At 33.8% G+C, this 21,159-nt stretch overlaps 1 protein-coding gene across 1 annotated transcript in view; it reads left to right on the top strand.

Annotated features, from left to right (window-relative positions):
• The window catches only part of GRID2 (glutamate ionotropic receptor delta type subunit 2), a 1,386,076-nt gene that overhangs the window by 236,716 nt on the left and 1,128,201 nt on the right, over positions 1–21,159 (top strand). The window lies entirely within an intron of this gene.

Here is a 21,159-nt window from a genome sequence, read left to right as displayed (position 1 = left end):
TTCCGCAGAGTCATTATTCTGCGTAGCACGTAGCTCTCTAATTGCATTTGGAGGAATAAAACAAAGTTTGCCAACAATGAAAAAGGGGGTCCAGAAAATTTGTTGACAACATATCCAATGAACACAGTTTTGGAAAATAGAATTCATGGTAGGCCTGACTGAACCTATTCATTCTCCTGTCAGCAGTTGGCACACCTCCTTGACAATGGCAGAAAAGCTACAGGAAGTTTCTCTCTGTTGCAAACAACAGGCAGAGCAACTTCCTTGACCCTCCCTGATCCCTACTGCACATATTTTCTGCAGATGTTTTCTACAGAATGTGTGAAGAAATTTCACTCTTATTAAACAGTAATAACTAATTTAATATATATTCAAGAACAGTAAAGACACTTTTTTTTCTTGCAAATAATTGGAAGAAATTCTGACTACTTAATGGTAATTCATGATGCTAAAATGTGCCAAAGATACTTTATTTTTTGCACATATTACACAGTTTCATCCGAAGTGTGGTAAATCTGATGTTAGGGCGGTGCTCAGTTGTGAATGACTGTCACTGCAGTGCTTGGGGAGGGAAACTTGCTATTAAAAGCTGTTCAGTTTTACTTCCTTGTCTCTGAAGTGCTGCCCAGTCTAAAGATTTATTTCATTGTGATTAGCTTGTACCTCCCATTTAGTTACCTATCAAAGTCTCTTATTCAGCATATCCTTTATATACACAGTTTCCCTTTCAAAACTTAAAAATGATCACATCTGTATTTGATTTTTCACTAATTCAGGTGCATATGTATATCACAAAAGTAATATGCTGACTGCTTGTTTACACAATGCCTCAAAATACCATAAAAAATCTGGTGGACCAAATTCACATTAGCAGGCTATCTAATAATGTTGTTTTTTTTTCTTTACTTTTTTCATTCCTTTGTAATTCAGCTTCAAAAATAGAATGTCCTATTTTTTACTACATATACATGGTTTATTTACACTCTAGCTTTCTCTGTTTCCAAATTAGGAAATTTTTAGGAGCTCTTCCTCTTCAGATTATAATCTGATGGGTGTTCAGGTTTAACCAAACTCTCTCTGCAAAAGGTGCTAAACTGGTAGCATTTGCAACTTCTACAGAAATCCTGTTTGCTTGGACTCATAGCATATTTGAAAATTTGATCAGTATTACTGAACTATTATTTCTCCTGCTTTATTTGTTCTATCTTAATTCAAGAAGGACCTTAGGAATTTGTTCAGTATTCACACAAATTTTATAATTGCAATTGCAGAAACAAAACAAATTATTATTGGGGAAATAGGACTCTAGAGCATGAAACTTCTTAGAATATTTTTTTCAAATTTTCACTGCTTTTTAAACACTATCTACAAGGCAACCTCCAAGGCAAATAAGGCAGAGTTGTGGATCTCGAACAACAGTTTTTACTCAAGTCCTTAGTATATATAGTTTAAATATTTTGCACTAGTGTTATTACTCTATTAATATTGTAATTGGTAATAGCTTTTAAAATATTCAATCAAATAATCACATTTCATTTATTAAACACATTTTTATATATGGCCTAATGTGCAACAAACAATTTAATTTGTACTGGTAGTTTTTTGTTTTGTTTTGTTTTGTCTTGTTTTGTTTATGAATATAACACACAAAATTTTTTGCCTCATGGAATCAGTATTTTAGAGAGGAGGAGAAAATAAACAATAAATAAATAATATATATCATTTATATATATTATGGGATGGTGATATATATTATGATAAAAATAAACCAGGGAAGGAGGAAGGCAGTGGAGGCAGAGTCTGCAATTTTAAGTAGGGTGATAAAGAAATGTCTCACTAAGAAGGTACTCTTTGAGCAAAGAACCGAAGTAGTAGGAAAAGCCAGCCATGTGTTTGTCTAAGAGGGAGATCATCCTAAGCTGAAGGAAGAATAAGATCAAGATCACTGACATGGGAAGAGGTATTGTACATTTTAGGAAAAACAAGGAGGCCGGGGTAACTGGATGTCCATGACCAAGAGGGTGAGTGCTAGGTCTGAGATCTGAAATTTAATGAAGGAGCCAATTACAGAAAACTCTAGCCCTAGTAGGATTTTGATGGTTCCTACAGATGTGTTGATATTCCACATCTGGCTACCTTGGATATTCCAGCTACCATTTACAACCATTTTTTGTCTCCTTCAATTTTCTCAGAGTATTTATGTTGGTTCCTCAGATACATGCCACCTTTACTCTTCTGAAGTTTTTATATATTTGATTTTTGTGGAGGGAAAGAGGAGCCTTTACCAGTTTGTCATCTTGTCAGAACCTTGAAGTATAACATTGTTTCACTTCACAATTTGAAAAGTAAATATTTCAGAGTTGGAGGGGCTGTTAAATTGTCCTACCCTACCTTTTTATAATACATAAGTTCTAATATATTCCAACCTCTGTAAGTACTTCCTAACTCTAAGAGGAAACACATCTTATTTCTGGGCAATTTAATAGGAAGAAAAAACGTTTCTTTATATGAAAAGCATACCCATGCATCTATAGACTCACATAGATGAAAAACACATGTTACAGAATAATGACCAGGAAGAGACATTAAAAACCAACACTTCTAATTCTTCAGGTTTTCAACCTTTGATCAATAACTTGCTGATCATATAACTCTGGCTTTTTAAAGAGGTTACGTGCCATCTCACACTGACAAGGAATCTGGTATTCCCTTCTAAGTCTAGGAACCTTGGCTACAGGAATCTCTTAGGAATGGTAAGACAGAACCATGGAAGGCAGGGCTGAAAATGAGGCAAGGAAAGAGGAAGTGGAAGGAATAAAAACTCAAGGTTTTTTAACTCTAAGCAGAGACCTTAGAGGAAATAATTGCAGAGCAGATGCAGATCCTAATGAATGCTAACTCTGTCCATAGATGGGGTCACTCTCCAGGAGCCTTGCATCTTTAACTTCTCCTTTAATAACCCTCTTTTGGAAAACCAAATGTACAATATCGGCATTAAAAAAGCCTTCAGAAACATCAATAAGATTAAAGGAATTACAAATCAGAATTCAGACTGAGTAAAACAGTCTCTGGTTCATTAGGTCCTCCTTTTGTAGCAAATATAAGGCAATAACACAGGTATAAGACTCAACAAAATACATCCTTTTACACCAGTGGTCCTTAAATTTTAGGATGCATTTGAGTCACCTGGAGGGCTTGTGAAAAACAGATTGCTAGACTCCACTCGAGTTTATAGGTGCTACTAATTCTGCTTTTCTATGGGTCATTCTTCGTGAACTAGGGTTCTCCAAGGTACATTTTCCTAGGGTAATATATTAACTAGGTAATTACTCTTAGGGTCATATATTCCTGGGTAGTTAGCAACATTTCTTCATGTAGGGATCCAGGATTCTTGCAGCTTTTAGGTTCATTGTCCTTTAGGTTCTCCTGCATTCAAACATCACAAGGAGACAAAGACCATGCAGAAGCTCGCTTGGTTCTTAACTCCTTGTACTGAAAATGACAAACACTCTTCTCACATTATTTTCTATGAAACCTAACTTTTAAGGAAGTTAGAAATGTTGTCACTGAATTCCAGCTCCTAACACCAGAGATTCTGAATCAGTATATCTGGGCAGCATGTTAGTTTGCTAAAAGCACCAATATCACTAAGTTTCAGTGTTCTGGTTCTATCACTGTAGTGCGATAATGAAATATTGAGTCTCTATTATGTGAAAGACACTATGTCAGACGCTGGAGACCAGTATTAAATTTGATGGAAAGTCAAACATTAGCCTTGTCTTTTGGGGTCTTTTGGTTAATGAGGGAGATAAATACAGGAATTTTTGCCAGGCTAATTCTTTGGAAAAGTGTTGAAACTCTATCTCCACTTAACTTCCTATTTATTCTTTAACCTATTTCGATCTGGCTTCCACTCTTGCCTGTTTCATTGAAATTAATTTATTAAAATAATAAATAATGTCCATGCTTCCAAACATAGGTCAAGGAAACTTATCTGTATTTATATGACTGATTTTCTGAGTAGCATGTCATGCAGTTGGCCAGTCCTAATTATTTAAAAAACTCTCCTCTATTTGCCTCTTTTAATGATAATGATATTCTTCATTGATTTTCCTCCTGTATCAATGATGATGTCTTCTAATTATCCTTGATTGTTTCTCTTCTTTTAATTAAGACTGTTTTACTTCTGGGATCTGTCTGGGTCCCTTTTCTCTCTCTACTTTCCTTATATGAGCATGTCCAGTCTCAGGTCTTTAGTTCCCAAAGGAATGTTAATTATTTTCAAATTCTTGTGTCTAACTCAGATAGATCTTTCTTTTAAGCTTCTAAAATTGAATTTTAACATATTCAATCTCGTACCTAACTTCTCCACTTGAATTTTAATACATATGTGATATAGACCATGTACAAAATGGATCCATTGATTCATCTCCTATTACTCTGACAATTATAATTATTTCAGTAAAAATGAACCTTTAGACTCAGTGGTTAGCGAATTGGACGTCTCCATGTGGTTGAAGAATAAATGGAATGGAATGAGTCTTCAGGGTTTTAGAAAGGCTGTGTAGAGAGCGAGTTACTAAATTTCAGTGGTAAACCAGCACCATGGAAGATACAGCTGAAAGTGAAGCAAAATAAAAATAAGTGGAAATAATGAAAATTCAAGGTTCTTTAACTATAAGCAGACACCTTAGTAGATTTTGTAGAAGTAATGGACGTTAAGAAAATAAAAAAAAAAAACTTTTGGGATAAAAGGAAATATTCTGAATCAGGTTCCACTTTATTCAATGAATTTGGACATTGGTATTAAGAAATTAAAACAAAACTGTGTTTTTAATGTGATAGATAAGTCATCAAAATGTACCAATCTATTATATCACCCAAATGATGGCAGGACTTGGGATAAAGAGAAAGATTCAGATTCCACTTTATTCAATGAATTTGTTGGCTGGTGATCAGGTGTTCACTGACAATGAAGAGACAATAGGATAGTATAGACAGATGGGAAAGGTTTCAGAAAATACAATTTTACTCTGTGATAGAGAGTAGTGGTTTAGATTATTTTAGGAGCTGAGCCAAATTAACTCCTCGTTTCTGGTTGTTTTAGGTCCTGGTATGTGGAAAAAATAAATACCCAGTTGATCAATGTCCTCTAAAGAAAACTAGAATTTACTCCAAGCCAGCAGTCTTCCATAAAGGAGTTGAAAATATTATTGGAATAATATTACCATGGAATGAAGTTGGCAAAATGGAGGACAATAGTCATTGTGTAGAGGTATTGGAGACACTAGTCAAAAGGAAAAAAAAAAATAGGGAGAAAATGAAAAGATGAGAATTGGTTAAAGAGACATACATTTTACACTATAACCAAAGATGCCAGAATTGAGAATAATGATGGGATGGCTTGCTTCAAAGTCATTTAGAATCTAACAAGTTTTTCAAGCTCCAAGTAGAGTCCTGTGAAGACTTTCTGAACTATTTTGAGACTCACTTTCTTTATTTTTTAAATTCTTTATTGTTGAAAGTATTACATATGTCTCCTTTTCCCCCCATTGACCTCTCCTCACCCCACCCCTGCCAGCATGTGTCCCTGTTCCCCTACTGTCTGTGTCCTTTGGTTATGCTTATATATACGCATACAAGTCCTTTGGTTGATCTCTTATCCCCACACCTCACCCTCCCTTGCCTTTGCTCTGAGGCTCAATGGTGTGTTTGATGCTTCTGTGTCTCTGGATCTATTTTAGTTCATCATTTTATGTTGTTCATTATATTCCACAAATAGATCGTGTGATATTTATCTTTCTCTGACTGGCTTATTTCGCTTAAAAACTGTGATAAATTTACACAACAGAATACTATGCTGCTGTAAAAAAGAAAGAACTCAGATCCAAGATGCCTGCCGACAAGACAGCAGGCTGCAAGATAGTGTGTGAGTGACCGAACAAAAGGAGTGTGGACATGTAGGGAGTGTCTATTTGTGAGTGAGGGACAGCTATATTCCAAGGGACTGTTGGGGACTGCTGGACCTAGCTCCCCTGGCCGGGAAGCCTCTACTGCTGCTGAAATCTCTCCTGGAGCGGCCGGCTCTGCTGCAGAGATTCCACCATCTTGAAGAGGAGAGTGTCTGTGATTGGAAGCCCAGCCTTACCGTCAACCTAGACCTTACAACCACAACACACAAGGACCAGCTGCCTCAACTGCGAACCAACAAACACACCAGCTCTCCAGCCACCCCTACCTCAGGTGCTTAAATAGTCTGTCCAGGTGGAGACAAAGTGGCATGAATATGTGGATGCAGATGAACCCTGCACCTTCTCACAGAGCAGAGAGAAGGAACAGATAATTTCAGCAACACCCACCTGTAATTGGGGAATTAAACACCAATCTGCAGACAGAAAGGTCAGATATAGCCTAGAGAAAGGAGAGAGAGAGCTACATAACCAGACACCCTGAGAGGAGCAATCATGGGGAGAAAAAAAAAGAGCCCACATACTAAAGAAAAGGAGGCATCATCAGAAAAGAAAGTAAATGAAATGGAGGCAAGCAATATGTCAGAGAAAGAATTCAGTGCATTGGTCATAAGGATGCCAAAAGGTTGGAAGACAAATTCAACAATATGTGTAAGAACCAAGAGGAAATGAAAAAGAACCAAGAAGAAATGAAAAAATGACATCGCTACAATAAAGAACTCAATAGAAAGCATCAACAGTAGACTAGAAGAAGCGGAGGACCACATCAGTGAGCTATAAGACAAGGTAGGAAAAAATAGCCAAGCAGAGCAGTATGTAGAAAAAAACTTAAAAAAAAAAAACAGGAGAATTGCCTAGGGGAACTTTTGGACAAAATGGAATGAAACAACATCCACATAATAAGGGTGCCAGAAAGAGAGGAAACTGAGCAAGGAATAGAAAACCTGTTTGAAGAAATAATGACAGAAAACTTCCCTTATATAGGGAAGAAAAAACTCACACAAGTCCAAGAAGCTCACAGAGTCCCAAACAAAATGAACCCCAAAAGACTGACACCAAGACACATTATAATTAAATTGGAAAACACCAATGACAAAGTAAGAATCTTAAAGGTGGCCAGAGAGAGACAGAAAGTTAACTACAAAGGATCCGCCATCAGAATAGCGACTGATTTCTCAACAGAAACACATCAGGCCAGAAGGGAATGGAATGAAATATGCAAAGTCATGCAAAGGAAGGGTCTGAATCCAAGAATACTGTACCAAGCAAGGCTAGCAATCAAAATTGAGAGTGAAATCAGGAGCTTCACAGACAAAAAAGGACTAAGGGAGTTCATTACCACCAAACCAGCATTGCTAGAAATGCTAAAGGGTCTGCTGTAAAAAAAAAAGAAATTGTAAGCAAAGAAGGAACACAGGCATAAAGAATAAAAATGGTGACAAACAAGTACCTATCAATAATAACTTTAAATACAAACAATAAACAAAATTAAACAACTGGAGGCTAAATAGCATGCTATTAAACAATGATTGGTTTACCAAAGAGATCAAATAAGAAATAACAAGCATCATGGAAACAAACAACAATGAAAACACAACAATCGAAAATCTGTGGGACACAGTGAAATCAGTCTTGAGAGGGAAGTTCATAGCTCTACAGGCCTACCTCAAAAAAACAAGAAAAAATGGTAATAAATTACCTAACCCTACAACTCAAAGAGTTAGAAAGAGAGCAACAAGAAAAGCCCAGTATAAGCAGAAGGAAAGAGATAATAAAGATCAGAGCGCAGATAAATGACATAGAGACTAAAAACACAATATAAAAGATCAACAAAACCAAGAGCTGGTTCTTTGAAAGGTTAAGCAAGATTGATGAACCTCTAGCCAGGCTCACCAAGAAGCAAATAGAGAGGACCCAAATAAACAAAATCAGAAATGAAAGAGGTGAAGTAACAACTGGTCCCACAGAAATACAAATGATTATAAAAAAATACTATGAACAACTCTATTCCAACAAAATGGACAACCTAGATGAAATGGACATATTCTTAGAAAAGTACAAACTCCCAAAACTCAATCAAGAAGAATCAAAAACCTGAATAGGCTGATAACTACTGAAAATATTGAAACAGTGATCAAAAATATTCCAGCAAACAAAATCCCTGGTCCAGATGGCTTTACTGTGGAGTTCTACCAAGCATTCAAAGAACTAAAACCTATCCTCCTCAGATTATTCCAAAAAATTCAAGAGGAAGGCACTCTTCCAAGCTCTTTCTATGAAGCCAGCATTACCCTAATCCCAAACCAGATAAAGACTCCACAAAAAAAGAGAACTACAGGCCAATATCCTTGATGAACATAGATGCTAAAATCTCAACAAAATTCTAGCAAATCAGATTCAGCAATACATTAGAAAGATCATACACCATGACCAAGTGAGATTTATTCCGGGGATGCAAGGATGGTACAATATCCGCAAATCAATAAATGTGATACATCACATAAACAACCTGAGAGACAAAAAATCACATAATCATATCAATTGATGCAGAAAAGCATTTGACAAAATCCAACACCCTTTCTTGATAAAAACTCTCAGCAAAGTGGGAAGAGAGGCATCATAAATCAACATAATAAAATCTCTATGTGACAAACCTACAGCCAACATCATACTCAATGGGCAAAAACTAAACTCATTTCCCCTAAGAACAGGAACAAGACAGGGATGGCCACTTTCAACACTCCTGGTCGACACAGTACTGGATGTACTAGCCATAGCGATCAGACAAGAAGAAGAAATAAAAGGCATCCAAATTGGAAAAGAAAAAGTAAAACTATCCTTATTCGCAGATGACATGATACTATACATAGAAAACCCCAAAGACTCCATCAAAAAACTACTAGACCTAATAAATGAATTTGGCAATGTAGCAGGATACAAAATCAACACCCAGAAATCTATGGCCTTCTTATACACCAATAATGAACTCACAGAAAGAGAAATGAATAAAACAATCCCATTTACCATTGCACCAAAAATATTGAGATACCTAGGAATAAACTTTACTAAGGACGTAAAAGACCTGTACTCAGAAAACTACAGGACATTAAAAAAAGAGATAGAGGAAGACATAAACAAATGGAAGAACATATCATGTTCATGGATTGGTAGAATCAACATCATTAAAATGTCCATACTATGCAAAGCAATCTACAGATTCAATGCAATCCCTATTAAAATACCAACGGCATATTTCAAAGATCTAGAACAAACTCTCCAAAAATTCATCTGGAATAAAAAACGACCCCAAATAGCCACAGCAATCCTGAGAAAGAAGATCAAAGTTGGAGGGATCAAAATACCAGATATCAAGCTATATTACGAAGCCACAGTTCTCAGAATTGCCTGGTACTGGCACAAGAACAGACATATAGACCAATGGAACAGAGCAGAGAACCCAGAAATCAACCCAAGCCATATGTTCAATTAATATTTGGCAAAGGAGGCAAGAGCATACAATGGAGTCAAAACAGCCTCTTTAATAAATAGTGCTAGGAAATTTGGTCAGATACATGCAAAAAAAAAGAAAGAAACTAGATCACCAATTTACACCATACACACACAAAAAAAACCTCAAAATGGCTAAAGGACTTGAATGTAAGACAGGAAACCATAAAAATCCTACAAGACTCCACAGGCAGCAAAATAGCAGACATATGTCATAGCAATATCTTTAAAGACACACATCATAGGGCAAGGAGACTAAGGAGAAAATAAAAAATGGGACTACATCAAAATAAAAAGCTTCTTCACAGCAAAAGAAACCATCAACAAAACAACAAGAAAGCCCACTGCATGGGAGAACATATTTGCCAATTATATTTCCGATAAAGGTTTAATCTCCAAAATTTACAGAGAACTCATACAACTTAACACAAGGAAGATAAACGATCCAATCAAAAAATGGGCAAAGGATCTAAATAGACACTTTTCGAAAGAGGACTTACAGAAGGCCCAGAGACATATGAAAACATGCTCAAAGTCACTAATCATCCGAGAGATGCAAATCAAAACTACAATTAGATACCATCTCACACCTGTCAGAATGGCTATCATCAACAAATCAACAAAGGACAAGTGCTGGCGAGGATGTGGAGATAAAGGAACCCTTCTGTACTGTTGGTGGGAATACAGACTGGTGCAGCCACTATGGAGAACAGTATGGAGTTTCCTCAAAAAGTTGAGAATGGACCTCCATTTGACCTAGTAGTCCCACTTCTAGGACTATATCCCAAGAAATCAGAAACACCTATCAGAAAGGATATATGCACCCCTATGTTCATAGCAGCACAGTTCACTATAGCTATGATTTGGAAACAACCTAAGTGCCCATCACCAGATGAGTGGATTAAAAAACTGTGGTACATCAACATGATGGAATATTATGCTGCTATAAAAAAGAGGGCATTTTTACCATTTGCAACAGTGTGGATGGGACTGGAGAGCATTATGCTAAGTGAAATAAGCCAGTCAGAGAAAGAAAAATATAACATAATCTCACTCATATGTGGGATATAATGATCAACATAATTTCATGAACAAGAATAGAGCCAGAGACAAATGGTAGAGTAGAGGGAGAGGTTAGAGAGTAACCAAAGAACTTGTATGCATGCATATTAGCATAACCAATGGACACAGACACTGGGGTGGGAATGACTGGGGGGCGGGGGTAATTGGGGAAAAAGGAGGGATATGTAAAACTTTAGACAATAAATAACTAAAAAAAAAAATAAGAAAGAGAACTCTTACCATGTGCAACATGGAGACTCACCTTCTTAATTTTATTTAAAATGGGCTCATAAAAAGGTGCCTTATTGCCACTCACATCTGATTTCCTAAAGTTTGGGAAACTGACTCCTTAATAAAAGATAAGATGTAAAGACAATTACATTTTTAAATACATGATAACATCTTCAAATGTAAATTAATTTTATATTATTTTGATATACGTTGTATATATTTTGTCCAAATTCCAGATCAAGAAAATATTTTTAAATTACTTCACCATTAAATCAGGAACATTTTGTAAAAACTCTGAAATGCATATAGAGCTCAATATAACACCATCTGTATACCTACAAACAGGAATCCACACATACATATTTTTTCTCAACTTGTTTTAGAAATTATATTCAAGGAATGAAAACATTTACTTTTTATTTAGAAACCCCAATATTTTTAGGATGGGGTAAAAGTATATTTATAGTTGTTCATATGGAAAATAATACAATCTTAAGAAATGAAATAATAGTGGAGTGTCTCTAGTAATCTGTTTATGTTTATGCTTTCTTTATATGTATTTACCTAAGTGTCTTCACACAACAGCAATGCAGTAGAATTTTTTCAAACTTGACTTTTTTTTTTTTTTTAAACTGGGGTTCTGTGCTTAATTTCTTTATATCAAGTGCCATAAGTCAGTATTCCTATTGGACATATTTTGACTGTTTATATTACTTTTCAATTGGTTAATTAAAGACCATAATACATTTTCTCTCATCTCCTCTTATATGGCCCATAGTTAATTTAAGTTATTAGCTCTTTTACTGATGTTTTTTTTTTCTTTTTCTTCAAAAGATGAGTACTACATAACATGCCATTGAAACAAAATGTCTAAAGAGATTCATTAAAATCACAATTTTTCTTTCTTTTTTCATCACATGTTAATCTAAAATCATTTTTACTGGAGGAAAGAAGTTAAATCTGTTCTGTTTCTAAAAATACCTGCAAGTCTTCTCAGTGAACATACTTTTCAGGAAGCTACTTTCTTACTTATTATTTTTTAAGTGCATCCTTTCAATTTGGGAAGATTTTGACTCACTATGCAAAGTTTCAAAAGTCCCCTTTCACAAACCAGTTCTTTCTGTTCTTGTCATGGCAGTGAAATTTGCAATGAAAGAACATTGTTACAATTACAGGTGTGATACAGAGAAAGGTACTGAAACACAGGGCACAGTGCTCCGGATTGCTTCACAGATTCAGTATAAAAATATGGAAAAATTAAAGCATTAAACTGTGCCATGCTTTTTCCAATTTTGTATGATTGCAAAATACATATAACACAAAATATATCATTTTGGTGTGCAGTTTGGTGTTGTTAAAGACATTCATAACATTGTACTACCATCTCCAACATCCATTTCCAAAATACTTTTCAACTTGTAAAACTAAAACTCAACGTACTTGGAAGTTTGACTCTTCATTGTCCTTGTCCCTTAACCCCAGGACCACCAACATTCCACTTTCTGTCTCAGTGATTTTTGACTGTAAGTACTACTTCATATAAGTGGATTCATATAGTATTTGACATATTGTATCTGGCTTATTTTACTTAGTATAATGTCTTGGGTTCATTTTAAGTCATTTTATTATAATATATTGAGGAAAAATGAGAATTTAAAGATATTGGCAATATAAACATATTTTAAATATTACAATATAACTTCAAGTCTTTTTGTGTAATCATTTTAGTGATCTGTGTGGAGTTTTATCTTCTTCTAGTTATATCTGCCTACATTATATTATAACTAATTCCCTCTGTGATATTGGCAATATCCTCTTTCAACTTGATTATCTTTCTATAAAACAAGAATAATGCTTGTCTATAAACTAGATAATTATGGTGGGTGAAATAGAAGTCAATATTATAGTGTACTTAGTGAGCAAAATGCTAAGTAAGCATTAGACATTGGGAGATAATGAGCCAGCCAGTTTCTGTACCTGGTTATAATTTGAATATTACAAACCCAGGTACATTATTAAAAGTGTTTAATATAGAAAGTCAATGACTCTGGCATTGTCATTCTGATAGGATCATTAGTCAGTAAAGTGAAAAAAATTCTAACTCCATAAAAATGAAAGGCTAGAGATTTGTTTTAAACCCTTTACTTATACCAAGTGCATAAGATATTGGAACTCACATAACAATACTTTAAAGTAACTGCAAAAATTGCCATTTAAATTAATGTTTATAAATTTACATCTATTTAATTACTTGTTTATAGGACATAGTTCAAAAACAAATGTAAACATAAATTTTGAGAAAAAATGTGTGAAAGTATTCTTTACACAATAGTTTAAATTATAGTGGCAAATATCTTACCTAATAATAGACAAACATGTAAATTGACCATACCTCCGCTACGCCCACAGCCAATCAGAGTGAGCATGCCAATTAACCCAACAAAGATGATGGGTTGATTTGCATATACAGGCGAGGACTTGCCAGCTCCCGAGTGGGCCAGGAGCAGGGATGTGCTGGCTCCCGGGCAGCTGGAAGTGAAGGAAGGGGAAGGAAGGCCTATTCTTGCATGACTATCATGCAACAGGCCTCTAGTCATATCTATAAAAGCTAAGCAAAAATTTATATAAAAATTGTGTAAACCAAGCCTAATTAGAAATACTCCCATTTGACCTATTGATTCCATGTCTAGGAATATACTCTAAGAAGCCGGAAGTATGAATCAGAAAGAATATATGCACCCCTATGCTCCTAGCAGTGCAATTTGCAATGGTTAAGATTTGGAAACAGCCCAAGTGCCCATCAGCAGATGAGTGGATACAAAAAAACATGGTACATCTACACAATGGAATGCCACATGACTATAAAAAAGAATGAACTCTTACCATTTGCAACATCATGGAGAGTATTCTAAGCTAAATAAGTCAGTCAGAGAAAGATAAGTATCGCATGATCTCACTCATATGTGGAATCTAATGAAAAAAATAAACTGATGAATAAAATAGATCCAGAGACATATAAACATGGAACAGACTGATGAATTTCAGAAGGGAGGCAGAGATGGGGGTGGGGTGGGGAGAGTTAACTAGGGAACTTGTATGCATATATGCAAAGCCCTTGGAGGGGTGGCTGCAGGATGAAGGCCTGGTAGGGGTGGGTGCAGGGTGGAGGGGATCAAAGGGAAAAACACACAAAGGGAATATCTGTGATACTTTCAACAATAAAGATAAAATCTTTAAAATTATCAAACAAAAAGATTAAAACTTACTTGATAATTTTAATATACAAATAACATTTCATTTTGATATTTATGAAAATTAAAATATGCATATCACTTAGTAATATAGAAATTCATTATAATGAATATATGGCCAGATATGAAGCTCATAGTTCTTTTAGGAAGTTAGGTTTCAAACTGAGAGCTGTGAATTCTGCCACAGTCATTACTAGCTTTGGGTCTTTGGAAAATTACTTAATCTGAACCTAATTTCTGTGAAAGGAATTTCATAAAAAATAAAAGATATAATGCCAGTGAACCACTTAGTACAGTGCTCATTACTAATAAATGTTAATTACTTTCACTGTTGTTATTTTGATTATTATAAACTTGAGAGAAGCACAGCAGAGTGAAATTGCTTCTGATTCAGTATAATATTTGCTAATTGTCATGAATTTGGTGAATTTCCAGCACTTTATTTCCATCAATTAAAGTTATTGTTTTGGTTTATTTTCTTAGCATGCTTGTCAATGGTTACATAAAGTGAACTGAGGAAAATATACCTCTTGATGCAAGGAAAAAAAAGAGTTCTAAAAACCTCACTTTCTGCCTATGAAGATATGAGTAATACATATTAGGAAAATTATTTTAAATGAGAAGGAACTGCTGATAAATCTCTAATAATTAATTCATGGAGGATATCTCAATATAATCAATGTCATTTGGGAAAATATATATATATGTGTGTATATATTCAAATATATGCATAAATGTACACACATACATACATACAAATACCTTCATTGTAATAGTGTCCCACTGAAATAGTAGCTAGTCTGTATGCTTAAGTAAAGATGCCAAATAATGTAGAAAATGCAAATTTCATTCAGCTGCAATCTAATTTCTCTGTTGTTCGTTAGTATTGAATATGTTCAACCTAGTTCAACCTAGTTCTTTTGTGAACTGAGCAATATAAGTGGAGGGTGAAAGAAAGGAGAAATCTGAAATTCATCAAATTTATACTGACTTTGATTATTTCTCCTCATTTTGCAATGTGTGCACAATTTGCACTGGCATTGGAAGAAATACAATTAGTAGATGCAAAAAAAAAAAAAAAACACTTATAGGTCTTTTGATTTGGATATCTTTGCACAGTACAACTAATATGTATGCACCATTAGAATTAAATACAGAAAAACCCACTTATGAATAGTACCATCAAAAACAATGGGGTCATATGCTAATTTAACAATTTCCAAAAGGTCTGCTGAACTGTCAATCCTACTGTGACCAATAAACTATCCCAGAACCAAGAGTTGTCCTTTTGTCTTTATTTTAGATACCTAAGATAAATTGTTGATGCTTCCAAGGCAAAGGGGAATACATTTTGAGTAAAAAGGTATAATGTTCAGGTTTTAAATATGATTCAATTTTATGTCGCTCATGGCTTCTACTAAATGAATTTGATATGCTAATCTCCAGAAGTCATACTAGTTATTAAATATACAGGCAGTCCTCCATATCTGTAGGTTTCAGATCTGTGGATTCAACCAACTGCAGATATTCAGGGAAAAAATGTTGTTGTTGATGGGTGCTATATAGTTAGACTTACAATGATTACATCTGTACTGAACATGTACAGATGTTTTCTTGTCATTATTCCCTAAGCAATACTGTATAATATCTGATTGCATCCATTTGCATTGTAGTAGGTAAGATATGTAATCTAGAGCTTATTTAAAGTATGCAGAGGATGTACGTACATTATATGAAAATATGTAGGGGAGTTTAACATCTGTGGATTTGGGTATATATGGTGGGTCCTAAAAACAACCCTGCATGAATACTGAGGAATGGCTGTATATGTATGTGTGTTTATGTGCATGTATATGTAAATATATATGGACGACATAATGTATTATGTATCTAACACACACACACACACACACACACACACACAAACACACACACACATATATATATATGTAATTTTTTTACTTTATAAAGTGAATATTTGAAATGAAAAAAAAAAAAAAGTTTACTATGGAAAAAATAGCACCAAACTTAAAACCAGAAAATGTATATTATACTGTACCCCTTCTCACTTTTGGCTGTGTAATTTTGGTCAAATCACTTAAAATCTATTCAATACAATTTCTGAAGTATGAAATTATGTATATATTATTTAAATTTCTTTCAGTATGAGTTTATGAATTCCAAAATTGCCTATTTTCATTATCATCTGACTGAGGAATCTTAATTCTGCTATGGACTGATTTAACATGCAATAGATTTAAATGGTTGTGTCAGCTTTGATGACTGTCTGTGTTGATTGGATGGATGGATGGATGGATGCATTGATGCATTAATACATAGAAAGAGGGGAAAAAAGGAAGAGGATAAAAAGCACAGAGAGAAAAGACAAGAGAATCAATGTGTTGCTTCAAAGAAAAAGAAAAAATTCACTGAAGATAAAACCTCTGAAAAGTTCATTTTAAAAAGACTATGTACATAGTTTTGGCAAAATTAAATGAGTCAAGTTTAAACTCTGTGACTAAAACTGATTAGCTATCTTTTATTTTATTTGCAACTCTGAATATTGACCATGCTTTTTAGGGGGGGGGGCAATTGTTTCATATATGTATTTTAAATGATACTATTTTAAATCATAAATTGATTATACAATGGTAATATGGATGTGTTGATTCTTGTTTTTGATTTTTAGAATCAATTATTTTAAATATTACTTGGTCTGTTAGTTATATAAATGAGATATATAGACCTTTCAATAATTCTACCAATTCTGTATGTAGAAAATTTTATTCAAGATATATATCAAAACCTTTCCCAATATTTTTAGAGAAAATACTGAGCTAGTTGAAGACATTTTCTTTCTTCTTCTGTCTTAACAGCTAAACTGTTTCCACCTCTTGCTTCTTATATTTATAAGACAAATATAATTTAAATATTCAAACTAACATTATGAGTGTATGATTAATACCTTGCTGAATAATTTGGGTCTTCTGGCATCATGATAATGCCTGTGATTATAAATTCACAGGCAAGTACATTTGCAAGTCTACTTTTGTTTTAATTTAAATGTAGTCCCAACTTACATTTTTAATCATGTATTTGAATTTAAGTATTCTATTTTATAAAATTATGCCTAACTATATATAAGGAAAGTTTAATCAGTTACTGTTCTTGAGTAGCTAATATATTCAGGATCCCTTGTAGACATTCTAAGCATAAAAATAGTTTCTATGGCCCAGGAAATGATATTTTGCTAAGGAGACAAGGAATATATCCACGGTGGTGGCAACATCATGAAAAAAACCTGGAGGTAGAAAAGCTTAGAATATTTTTGAAAGTTATAGTGTTGGTCGAGTTAGTAACTTTTTCTAAAAGTTTTATTTTGCAAGCATATTTTCAAATTTAAACTTGTGTAATTTTACACCTGTCAGAATGGCTATCATCAACAAGTCAACAAATGACTAATGCTGGTGAGGATGTGGAGAGAAAAAGGAACCCTAGTGCACTGCTGGTGGGAATGCAGACTACTGCAGCCACTGTGGAGAACAGTATGGAGTTTCCTCAAAAAGTTAAAAATGGAACTCCCATTTGACCCAGTAATCCCATTTCTAGAACTACATCCCAAGAAACCAGAACCACCAGTCAGAAAGATATATGCACCCCTATGTTCATAGCAGCACAATTTACAATAGCTAAGATTTGGAAACAGCCCAAGTGCCCATCAGCAGATGAGTGGATTAAAAAACTGTGGTACAACTACACAATGGAATACTATGCCGCTATAAAAAAGAAGGAACCTTTACCATTTGCAACAGCATGGATGGAACTGGAGAGCATTATGCTAAGCAAAATAAGCCAGTCAGAGAAAGAGAAATATCACATGATCTCACTCATATGTGGGATATAATGATCAACATAAACTGATGAACAAAAATAGATCCAGAGACAAATGGCAGGGGAGGGGGGGGGTGGTTAGAGATCAACCAAAGGACTTGTATGCATGCATATTAGCATAACCAATGGACTCAGACACTGGGATGGTGGGGGCATGCCCTAGGGGGTGGAAGGGGCCAGGGGGTTCAATGCAGGGGGAGACATATATAAAACTTTAGACAATAAAATATTGCATAATTTTATCATATAAAACATTAACTTTCACATGATCCTTCACAAAAATAAAATATTAAGACACCACCATGTTTGTATATTAATATAAATTATATTTTTTTCTTTCTAATGCATAATATATAAGAAGATAAATACACATGATTTAGTTTGTATTTAAAAATATATATTCATTCCCACATGTACATGTAATCTCTTTATGTAAAGATAAATCAAACCTTTCTTTTCGCTCCCATTGAAGGAACAGATCATCAACCATTAACAATGGAAATGACTAGGTACAAATTGGTGTAACAGGAATATTTAAGCGGTATTTCTTTTCTCCCTTGTTGCTTAATTATTCTTCCCTCCTGTTTGGCCAATGAGAAATATAAATAGATGTAACTTACCAGTTGTTTTTTCAGAATATTTGTGTTTAATACAACATGCTGTATATAGTCTTTTAGTACAAAGCAAAATCAAAATGATATTTTTATAGTTGATGAAAGAAGTAGATAGATAACTGAATTTGAAGCCAGTGAAGTAAGATGGACTGCTTCTTCTGTGTACTTCCTTGCTGTTTGCTGAAAAGTGAACTGCTTCTTTTGTGTGTTTCCTTTCACTATATCTTAATTTAACACAGAATTTACTAATTTGCTATAATTTCTGCAAGTTTCAAGCTTTTATTAAGCCCAGTTTAATGTTTAAGGCAATTTTAAGTGTTCTGTCAGGTAATAGTAAAATGCTTCCATTAAAAATGTATTGCTAATACTTAGTAGAAGTCAATAACATCACCCTCCATAAAAAGTCTTTTGGAAGACTCATTTAGAAGAGATGATAAACTAAAGGGTCTCTATATAAATATGGATAACTTCTTTGTGAAGTGATATTTAGATTATTTGGTTCAAAATGAACTCATTATTTTACATTTACATCACACTTGCTACAAACTATTAAAGAAATGTGTGTATCTGAATCTGATAGTATTACATTTCAATGTAATGACTAATCTAGACTGATAATTAATCAATTATTGCAAATTAAAATGAGCTTTCATGAATTTGGCTTAAAATTAGCAAGATAAATCTAATATTTATTGCCTAAATATTTTCATAAAATCTTAGTTTCTAAGTAGATTTCTATATGATTTAGAAATGACAGGATAGGTAAAAATTAATGTCTATTATGTACATTTGATTATATCAAAATGTTAATATTCTGGCTAATAGCTACAAAATATAATTAGGGATCACTTAATGTATTTGTTTTTTAAAATTCTTCCTTTTTTCTCATGGCCAGATATTCAAATTAGGTAAGAAATGGAAAGGATTAAAGAGGCTGGTCAATGTAGTTAGTCCAAGTTCACATCCTCATGGTCTTCTATAACAAAAATTAATCATCTCCTTGTCAAGGTGAGGCCACTTAGAGTAGAGAGATAAAAAATAACCTGCCACACTTGTCAGAAGTGGACATATTTTCACCCTTGCTTTATCAGGTCTTGACTCTGATGATAGCATATATTTTAATATTGTGATCTGAATTTCACTGGAAAACCTGGGGCTCCAGTCACAGAGGTATAAAATCAACACAACTGGTAGATGTGTGTCTTCTTTATATGTATATACATGTATAGTCTGTATCTATTTTTTCCTATATATGTGTAAACTTATATATGAAAAATACATTTTTCATTTTTATATATACACACTACAAAGGATAGTCAAGAAACAATAATGTTTATTTGGATATGTATGTAGATATGAATATATAGTCACTCTTTGTCATGTTATTGACCCTGAGGTGTGTGACTGTTTTTGTCAGCAGGGTTTATTCAAAAGACAAAAGGTACATTGATCAAAATGCTTATAATAAAAAAAAGTAAACACTTTGAAAATGTGTGCCTGCCTCGAAAAGTCACTCTGAATACAAATAAAGCATGCATGACAAGATGCGAAAGAATTTCCCACATTTGTAAGTCAGGATCCTCATAAACATTTTTTATACCTGATGGGTATAATTTTGGAAGGCAGGACCCTATAGTGATTTAGAGTAAGGACATTGGAATCAAATAGGTAATGACTCTGGCTCTTACTATGGGAATTTCAATATATTTCTTGTTCTGAATCTTAATTGTTGTAACTTGATGTATATTGCAGTAGCGTGCATATACATATTACATAATTATTTTAAGGATTAAAATGGGATATTGTAATATGGAAAAGTTAATAGAAAATGATAAACACTGTTTAGATCACAGTATTTAAAAATAAGAAAACACTAGCATTTAATGAAAACTTTTTAGTTACCACAATTTACTTATATTTTGCATGAATAATCTCCTTTAAAACACTTAATAATCCTAAAGATAGGTATTATTATTAGACATGATGAATACGGGGATTAGAATTTGAAATTTCTTGGTCATGGTCTTATACTTAATGAATCGCAGCCACAATTTGAAATCAGTTTACTCTTAAAACTGGTGTATTTAACCAATATGGTGCTGACAAACACTCAATAAATGTTAGCCACACTCTTATCATCATCATCATCATCATCATCATCATCATCATCATATATGAATGAAAGAATGCCATGATATCTACTAAGACTTAATATTAGTTTTTTTAGGAAATATTTCTCAGTTACCTCTCCTGAGAGGTTCATCTATCTTTAAATTTTCTACAAATATTATTGAATTTACTACTATTAAAAAAAAACAACTGAAATCATTGTTTTTAAAAATGGAAGGCAGAAAATAAAAATAAATTAAAATTATACTAGAAGTTTGATTTCTCTATACTTTATAAATGGGCTCTAAGAAAGTTTCCTGATTTTATCTCCTATTATTCAGAAAAAAATAAAATAAAACAAAGCATTTCAAAGCTATGAATTCCTAAAGATCTCATGATATAAGACATTCGCTGTATTAATAATCTCTTGGTCCTTTTCAAAACTTTTTGTACTTATTAAATTCTTTCCAATGCTCCCCATGTAATAACACTTTGATGTACTATTCATCATTTCCACTTGAAAGA

The sequence above is a fragment of the Eptesicus fuscus genome, chromosome 2 (assembly GCF_027574615.1).
Source record: "Eptesicus fuscus isolate TK198812 chromosome 2, DD_ASM_mEF_20220401, whole genome shotgun sequence".
Lineage (NCBI taxonomy): Eukaryota > Metazoa > Chordata > Mammalia > Chiroptera > Vespertilionidae > Eptesicus > Eptesicus fuscus.
This window is presented reverse-complemented; position numbering and strand designations above follow the sequence as displayed.